The 9844-nt window shown below is 33.7% G+C and overlaps 1 pseudogene; it reads right to left on the bottom strand.

Moving 5' to 3' along the window:
• Positions 1–5318: 5318 nt before the first annotated feature.
• LOC148209140 (zinc finger BED domain-containing protein RICESLEEPER 2-like) lies at positions 5319–5816 on the bottom strand (annotated as a pseudogene).
• Between the last annotated feature and the right edge of the window lie 4028 nt (positions 5817–9844).

The raw sequence follows: 9844 nt of genomic DNA, 5'->3' as shown, positions 1-9844 counted from the left end.
AGATAAGGAATTAAATTCATGCAAATCTAAAAACTTTATTGCAACTTAGAAACATGCGTAAACAAATAAAGAATCGGAAAAAAAAATTAAATAAATAAGTTAACCTAAACATGCAACTTAACTAACTTATCTAACAAAGAACAAAATAACTAAAAGTAAAATGCAAAAGAACGAATATCTCTCATGGGGCAGGTTCTTCATTTTCTAGCTCAAAATTTAATTATGGTAGACGAGAGGAAGAAGTAGTGCCATGATCAAGCTGTGACATGAACGAAGGAATTTCTTAATCAAAAACCAGTACACGCTACGCTATAAGGCCTTGTTAAATTCAATTAATAAATTAATATGTTATTGTTGCCTTTAAACCGTAGCTTAGAAGGATCTTATCTCAACTGAAGGAGAGGCGGCCTCTTCAGCTTCAGCTACTCTGGCCAAGGCATAGTCGTGCAATCTCTTAATGGTCGTGTACAAATAATAATAATTGGGTTATTAGATTTCATGTAAATAATTGAAATAAGAGCTCAATAGGTTGATAGTTTAGATGGGTCTGCTTTATCTTTTGTTTACAATTAAGAGAATTGAAATACAAAAAGTCAAAAGAATTCTCTCTCTTTCTTGTTAACATAATACGAGAGCTTATGTCAAACGACAAAGCTCCATCCTTCGTCTCTTCTCTTGGAAGAAAGAATGGCAAAATCTGAAACCTCTGAAGTCAATGAAAACAGAGGAAACCATGTAATAAATCCTAGAAATAAGATCAACACGGTCAAGCTTGGCGACAACAACTTCTTGCTATGTAAGTTCCAAATCTTGGCTGCATTAGAAGGAAATGGATTAGAAATATATATTGATATAGAATTAGAACCAGCACAACAATTCTTACCTTCAACAGAAGTAAATACACGAGTGATCAATAGTAAGTAAACTCACTAGAAACGTCAAGATAGGTTGATCATGCTTGGCTTCGTGGCGCCATGTCTGAAGAAATATTGGCTGATCTACTACACTGCACAACAACAAAAGAGGTATGGATTAATCTTCAATCAATGTTTACTACTAGAAACCTTGCAAAGATCATGGAGATACGAACAAAATTACAAAATCTGATAATGGGAAACTTGAGTCTACAAGACTATATGAGGCAAATCAAGAATAATCTTGTAGATTCTTTAAAAGCAGTTGGCAAGAATATTACTACTGAGTTTATTTTGAATTTCACCCTTCTTTTTGCTTTGTTAAGGACCAAGCTACTAGTAATATTCTTCTAACTCCATGAAGGATTGTACTCATTCAAGTTGAAGTATACTCCTGCAGTCCCTACAACCATTCCTACAGTCAACCATGTCTCGACTCAATCTACTAGTTTTACCTCACCCTCTCTCTTGTAAATACTTATTGTAATTCCAAAATTGATATATGGCATTATATATTAGGTCATCCTTCCCCTCTTGTTATATCTAAGTCCTCAACTACTGTTTACACTGCACCTCTACAACTTATTGTGTCTGGCCTGTGGGGCTCGGCTTACAAAACTTCTCGAAATACTACATTTCGTTTATTGATGCCTACTCAAGATTCACTTGAATCTACTTCTTAGAATCAAAGGCACAAGCATTCATAGCCTTTCTTCAATTTAAGACTTTAGTTGAAAAAATCCTTGATACACATATTCTAACTTTTCAATTTGATGGCAGATGGTAATTTCAACCTTTTACAACCTATCTAAAATCCAATGCCATCCAACATCGTTTTTCTTGTCCTTACACATCCCAACAAAATGGGATAGTCGAGCGAAAATATGGACACATAGTCGATACCAGCTTAACTATGCTATCTCACTCCTCTCTCTAGACTTTTGGGACAATGTTTTCTCAACCTCAGTTTACCTAATAAACCGATTACCTACACAAAACCTAGAATGGAGTAGTCCCTTGGAAAAACTATTTGGTCATAAACCTAACTACCAATATCTCAAAACCTTTTGTTGCCTTTCTTATCCTTCTCTAAGACCATATAATAACCATAAGCTTCAGCCAAGATCCACCCCTTCTACCTTTCTGAGTTACAGTAATATACATAAAGGCTATAAATGCCTCTTTAAAGATGGTTGCCTGTATATATCACGTCATGTTCTTTTTAATGAAACCCACTTCCCTTTTCAACTACCATCTACTTCCTCCGTTACATCCAAATCCACCAACACTGTCCTTTCTTCACTCCTTGTCCTTCTTGTTTCATCTGTACCAAATCCAAATAATCCTAGAAATACATCTGCACCTACACCAAACCACCAACATGAATCTCCTATATCTCCCATATCAGCTCTGAAAGACTTAGGCAAACTCAATTACATTATGGGCATCGAAGTTTCCTATCCAAATAACCAAAGTATTTTTCTATCTTAAGCTAAGTATATAATTGATCTTTTACATAAAGCTTAGATGATTGAGGTCAATCCCATAGCCACGCCTATGATCAGTGGTTCTATAATTTCAGCCACACATGGAGATCCTTTTTTTGACGCCTATCTCTATAGAAACATTGTTGGTGCTTTACAGTATATAACCCTAACTCGCCCAGAAATTTCTTACTTGGTCAACAAAGCATGTCAATTCATGCATCAACCTACCACTAATCACTGGCAAATGGTCAAGCGAATTCTAAGATATCTTAAGGGCACTTTTAATAACTGATTATTACTATAGAAACCAATAGTTATGAGACATCAAGGGTATTTTGTTGCCAATTGGGCATTAGATCCAGATGATAGAAATTCCACTTTGGGGTTTTGCATTTATCTCGGCAATAATCCTATTACATGGGGATCTAAGAAACAATCAATAATTTCAAGATCTAGTACAGAAGCTGAATACCGTGCCATGGTGCTTGCAACTTTTGAACTAATCATCTGGTGGAAGAGTCTTCAGTGAGCTGCGCATTAGCATCCCTCAGTCCCCTGTGCTCTGGTGCGATAACCTCAGTTTTATCCATCTAAGTGTTAATCCAATCCTTCACTCCCGTACAAAGCATGTCGAAATTGACATATACTTGTACGTGACTTGGTGATTTCTAGCAAATTACGCGTTCATCATCTCCCCTCTGATGCTCAAATTGCTGATTCCCTAACGAAACCTCTCTCCTCTACATGCTATCACGATCTAAAATCCAAGCACAATGTGTATTGCCCATCAGACATTGGCTTGCGGGGATGTAAAGAATAACCATTAGGTTATTAAGTTTCATGTAAATAATTGAAATAAGAGCTCAATGGGATGATGGGTTGGATGGGCCTATATATAAACTCATATTGTATTGTTTACAATTCAGAAAATCAAAATGCAAAAAGTCAAAATAATTCTCTCTCTCTAGTTACGTTTACATCATGGACGGGATAATTAGCAATTTACACTTTATGGTGTTTTCAGAAACTGGAACTCTTGTGTTGATGCACAAATATGTTATTAAACCTAGAAATAATAATTTACCTTTGTGCCTATCTAAGTTCTGTTGGTGGTTAATGGTTGTGCAAAAATGTGTTGATGCACCAATCCAAGTACCTTGAGCACACCTCGGGTTCTGTTGGTTGTTAATCGTGTTAAATTTAGTAGAACTCCATTTTTTCTTCACCTTCTTCTTAACTAGAAAGATAGTCTCTTCAACATTTGAAATATGTACTTCAAGTGCAGGGGTTGAAGTTGGACTCATAGATTGAGCATTTTGAGCAGCAGCACAAGCTTTGACAACTCATGTTTTTGGCTGGAAGATTGGTGCACCAAGCGCACTTCCTTGCCTCACCCTCTTTATAAATGTTGTCTTCTTTCTCAATGGGTTTTCTTTTGCGAAAAAAAAAATCTAACTAATTGGATCTAAGAATCTTTATGGTTATGCAAACTCTTAGATCACAAATGCTAAAACCCCGATTTCAACCCAAGAAATAAGTTATAACGAATTTATATTGATCTCAAAACTCAAATCTCAAATCTGTGTTTTACAATGGAATAAGCTAGGATATATAAGCCTCCAAAACAATGCCAAAAAGTAACCTAAAGATAATGGAAAGGTTGCAACTCCCTAGTAGATTAATAAAATAACATCCACTCGCTCAAAACTAACCTAAAATCAACAAAGGAAAGGTTTTAAACTGAAAATAAAATAAAATGAGGTTTAAATCAATTGTAGTCTTGGTTTGAAGGGGATGTGAATCCCGGAGCAGAAGTAGTAGAAAGTGTCTTGAATTTCTTTTGAAATTTAAAACACAAAAAAATATAAAATAAAGAAGGATGTTGGATTCTATTACCTTTGAAGACTCTTCTTTGGAGTTGGCAACGGGTTGGGATGGGGTCGGGGGGTATCCCCATCCCCGCCTCGTTCAGGAATTTCACCTCCATCCCTGTCCCTGTCCCCGAAAATTTGGGGGCGGGGGATCCCCGACCGACCTCTTTTTTTTATTATTAGATTTATTAATATGATTTTATTCTTTAAAAATATATAAATTTTTTGTTTTATAGAATAGTGTAAATTTTAATTAAATACAATTATGATATTTTAGATTTGTTGGTTTTTCAATCAGACCAATCTTTAATTAGAATGAAACTTTAATCCAACAATTCAACCATCAAAGTTTGAAGTTGTAAATCTAAAACAAGGGACAATAAAGAAAATTAACATAATATTATCCAACATAATATTATAATAGTTCCATCTCTAAAGTCATGATAAAAATACATTATAAAAGTTTAGAATAAAAATACAATAATGACAATTATATTGGCACAACCATAGGTATCCCTCGAAATGACATCAAAATCTTTGTAACAATATTTCCGGTAATAATAAAGATTATTTATTAGTATAATACAATATAAAAATTCAATAATAACCCGAAATCTTATGATTGGAGAAGAATTTCATAGCTCATTTTTCTTTGCATGATTGAATGTCTAAGAAAAAGACATCTTTGTAAGAATGGTTACATATCCTAAAGTAAAAAATAATTAGTGAATGATATTTTGAAAAATAAACATGATTTTTTTTTACTATTAAAATGTAAATACAATGCATACCTCATCATCATAATCCTTCAAAATAGTACCCAGGCGTTGAATCATTTATTTTCCAATAGTGATACCTTCGTCAGATAACATCAAATAAATTATGAATTAATATACAAAAAAAATACATGTTTAATACAAAAAACATACCTACCATAATTTCATTGATTATCCAATTTTTGGCACACATTAAAGCTTCTAATGTTTTTGGATAGAGTTTATTATGATGTGGGCTCACAAGTCGATCGCTTGTACAGAATGCAGACTCTAATGCAACATGGACAATGGAATAGCCAAGATATCTCTAGCAATTTATTGTAAAATTGGATATTTTACTCCATTCAATTTACACTAACCCAAAATCTCAAAATCAGATCATCGGGGTAGAACAGGTTCCTCTAAATACAGATCCAATTCGGTCTGTCTACCAATTGTATCAGAACTTGAAACAAACTGATCATACTCTTCAAAATCATCTCCCAACTCTTCCTTATTTTTTACCCAACTAAAATTTGTGGAAGAATCATGACTCTGAGAATAAACATCGACTCTATGATTATGTTTCATTTGATATTCCTTCACCAAATTTGAACAAGGAATTTTAACTTTCTCGACCTTAAGAAAAGATCTATCTCCATAAAGCCGAGGAAAGTAAAACTCAATCAATTTCATCTTGAAACGTGGATCTAAGACTGCTGCTACTGCCATTACTCCATGAATTATCGTCCAATACTTGTCAAACTTTGTCATCATTTTTGAAGTCATTTCCTAATCTCTTCAAATGAAGATTTAGTCCACTAAAAAATAGATAATTTGATTTGAAAAATTTTTGGGAAAAATATATTTTCAGTAGGATATTTAGTTGAAGAAAATGCTTCAGTCACTTGATTAAATAGCTTCAACCTCTCACATACCTCTTTTGCCAATATCCAATCTTGCTCTAAAGGCAAAAATTTGTATTTCGACTCTCGTTATTTCAATCGAAGAAAGACAAGCTTATAAGCCAAAGCTGTAGCTAACATGAAGTATGTAGAATTCCATCGAGTAAGACAATCAAGTGCTAACCTCTTTCCTATAGGAACATTCAACCGACGAGCAGTTTCGTCAAACTTTTCCAATCTTTTTGGTGATGATGTCCAAAATGCAACACTATCACGTATTCTTTCAATACTGTCACCTATTACTACTAATCAATCTTTCACTATCAAGTTCAAAATATGAGTATAGCAACGCATATGAAATAAACTCCCACCCAAGATTAAATTTTTAGAAATTCTATCCATAAGCAATTGAATCATGGAATCATTTGTACTACAATTATCTACAGTCACAGCAAACAATTTTCAATCAATATTCGAATCTAACAAACATTCCAATTATTCTTCATTAATTGTTTCAGTAGTATGTGGAACGAGGACATATATGAACCTAAGACATAAGTAAAACACAAAAATAAATATACAAACAATTCTAAGAATAATATATATGAAGTTAAAAAAGTTACCTGATTATTTTGTTCTACAAAACCCAGCCATCATCGATAAAATGTGTCGTGACTGCTATATATCCTTTCATTTGGTTGCTTGAAGTCCACGAATCTTTGGTTATGGCTATTCTACTACTAATGTCATTCAACAAGTCCATTGTTTTACTCTTATCTGTCTCATAAATGTCTAGAATTTCCTTTTTTATTGTATTTCTAGACACCATCTTAAATAATGGTTGAAGCACATATGAGTAAAATATAAAGCCTTCATGTTCAACTATTGAGAGAGTATATTCATGTTTTATGATCGCCTCCCCTAATGCTTTTCTTGCATCTAATGGGTTGAACTTTACTACACATGAATCGTCTTCCTCTTTATTTTAATTTTTGTCTCTATTCTGATTCAAGAGAGATTGTCTAGTGTCCTTTTATTTTTTGTAGAGACATATCTTGATATGATTATGTAAATGTTTGGTCCCATTCTTACTCGAACCTCCCAATTTTGTTTTACAATAGTTGCAAATTGCCTTATCTACACCATAAATTTTTTGCTTCATAAAATGGTTCCAAACAATTTATGTTAATTTTCTTTTTAAAGAACCAACCGCATCAACCATAGCATCCTCATCCAAACTATCATCTGTCTCATCAGGAGTATTTGAACAAGTTGGAGTTAAATTTGGAGTTGAATTTCGTGTTAGGGTAGATTGTTCTTCTTCAATTATGCACTGAAGACATTGTTCCTATAATACATAAATATAATTAAAATAAAAACAACCAATACAATATACATCAGAATGGTGTAAAATCATATTAATTGTGTAAAATCAGAACAAACTCAAATTCAATTTTAAATGTATAAAATCAGAACAAAACAAAATGTATTGGTTGGGGAGAGAGAGTAATGACAAATTGTTGAACAAACTTTATCTTCCTCGCTATGTCCTCATTCGAGAATCCGAATTGTGGGATCCAATTGTAAGGAATTGAGAAAGTAAGAGAGTTGAAAGATCTTTTGGCCTTTTTAGCCCTTTTTTTTTCCATTAGGGTTCAACTTATTGTATATTTATAGAAAGGGAAAATACTAAGACATTAGGATATTTTATCCTTTTGGATATAGAATATCTTCTCCCGATTCTAGGAGAAATCCTAAGATCATGAGGATACCTTATTCTTTTTATTCAATCAATAATAAAAAAATTAATTAAATCAATTTAACAATTAATTAATTTAATTAATTGATCAAATAAATTATAATTAATATAATTATAATTAATTAATTGAAATCGAAATATTAATTAAATAATTAACAATTAATTATTTAACTTTTATAAATTAAAACTATATATTTGAATCATATTCGAATGCATCTCTCTTGTATAACCTATAGTTTTAATATCAATCTAATTCATATTAATTATTTGAAATCTTATATATTCAAATATTTCTCGCATAACATATAGTTTAATTATTGAATCTTTATTAAAAAATAAACTACATATATAATGTGTCATAATATACATTATACACATTCCCTCATATATAATTTGAACATTTCAAAGTCTCTCAAAATCTTGATCTTCATTTTACCCGTTGTGAGCTAGCAAGGGGACCTAATAGACCTACAGATCAGAAGCTCCAATAATACGAGATTCATCAGTCAAACTCATTAACCAAGTTAATCAACATTCGTTAACTGCGGGTCACTCCACTAAAGACCCACAGCTACATTCTGCTCACTGCAGAATATTTTCGTGTCCACGAATGTAGGACCATTAATGGCAAGTCAATCACTCACGAGTGCTCGTAACTCTAGCTGGGTCAAATTACCGTTTTACCCCTGAGTTACATCTTGCTCCTTAAAAACCATTGTTCCTCTAATGAACAACCCGATTATGGTCCTACCAAATAATCGAAAATCTCTCTCAGACTAGTGAAAGGGTGGGCATCTTGTTTAAGTCTCGGAGTCAGCATGTAAGGGAACATTCAACTTCCCTAAAGTCGAGAAGGAGTGAATTTCATCTTGCGTTGTTAGCTCCCCACAGTCTCGTCCCCAAAATGATAGGATTATTGAGTCGGCAACCCATGTCATTCTCACCCATACAAATCAAAGGACGATCCCTTATAGGCAGAAGTCCATAACTTGCTCAGGATTAAGATCAAGTTACCTTGTAATCCTATGAGATAATAGTCTGTTGTCTAACGGTGTTAGAGCCAATGATTGATTATTTTGTGGTCCGGTTTTATACAAACTCATTGTATAGGATGCCTTCACTCGTATATCTCTACATGAACGACCTGGAAAAGTCGTTTGTAACTTTTACAAAGCGGGTCGTATCCATAATGTTACCAGGATAAGGTACCTAACCTTATCCATGTACTATAGACCATTTAGGTTATTGCTCGAACATTATCCACTTGTATATCGAATATACATTGTATATTAAATATATATTGTATATCAAAAATATACACTGTATATTAAATATATACTGTATATCAAATATATATATTGTTTATTAAATATATATTGTATATCAAATATATATTGTTCTAGTTACATTAAATAACCTTGGATTTTAGTTTATTGGAATACTAGTAATGAAAATAAATAATTAGATAACTCTTTATTGAATAAATAATTTGTTCATAAATTACAAATACACGAGCTAGGGCACCAAACCCAACAATCTCCCACTTGTCCGAAAGCGAGTGGGATGTACAAGTATTGCAATGAACTAGGACATACAATATACTCAATAACATCTCCCACTTGCCTTAGACTAAATGACATATGTCTCGTAATGTAACGCCCCGAGTCCCTCAGGTTAGTTAGTCTCGAATCGGGAGATTTTTCTTTTAATTTTCAAAGTGAACGTTAATTGAATTTATTTATTTTTATCGGGCTCTAAAATCCAATTAAATTATTATTTACTGGATCCCGTGTGATGGATCTCGTTTAGGAGGGGGGTAGATTTCTTATCTTTGGGCTTGGACTTATTGGGCCCCTTTGGGTTATTTTGTTTTAAAACAAAGGGAAAAAGGAAGGAAACAAAGACAAAACCCTAGCCCATTCCTTCATTTCTTCTTCTTTTTCCCTCTTTTATTTTTCTTCTTCCCCATTCCTAGCCCTAGCCGACAGCCCCCCCCCCCCAAACTTCTTCTTCTTCTTGGAGCAGTCCACGCCGGCGGCCCCTTCTTCTTCGGCGAAGCGGCACAACAGCTCCACGCCGGCGGCCTGACTCCGCGAATAGCAGCGCACGAACCGGCTCTCCACGGCGGCGCGGCGTCTTCGCACGAACCACGA

This window comes from Momordica charantia, assembly GCF_013281855.1.
Source record: "Momordica charantia cultivar OHB3-1 chromosome 9 unlocalized genomic scaffold, Mcharantia_2.0 BLBB01000009.1, whole genome shotgun sequence".
Classification (NCBI taxonomy): Eukaryota; Viridiplantae; Streptophyta; class Magnoliopsida; order Cucurbitales; family Cucurbitaceae; genus Momordica; species Momordica charantia.
This window is presented reverse-complemented; position numbering and strand designations above follow the sequence as displayed.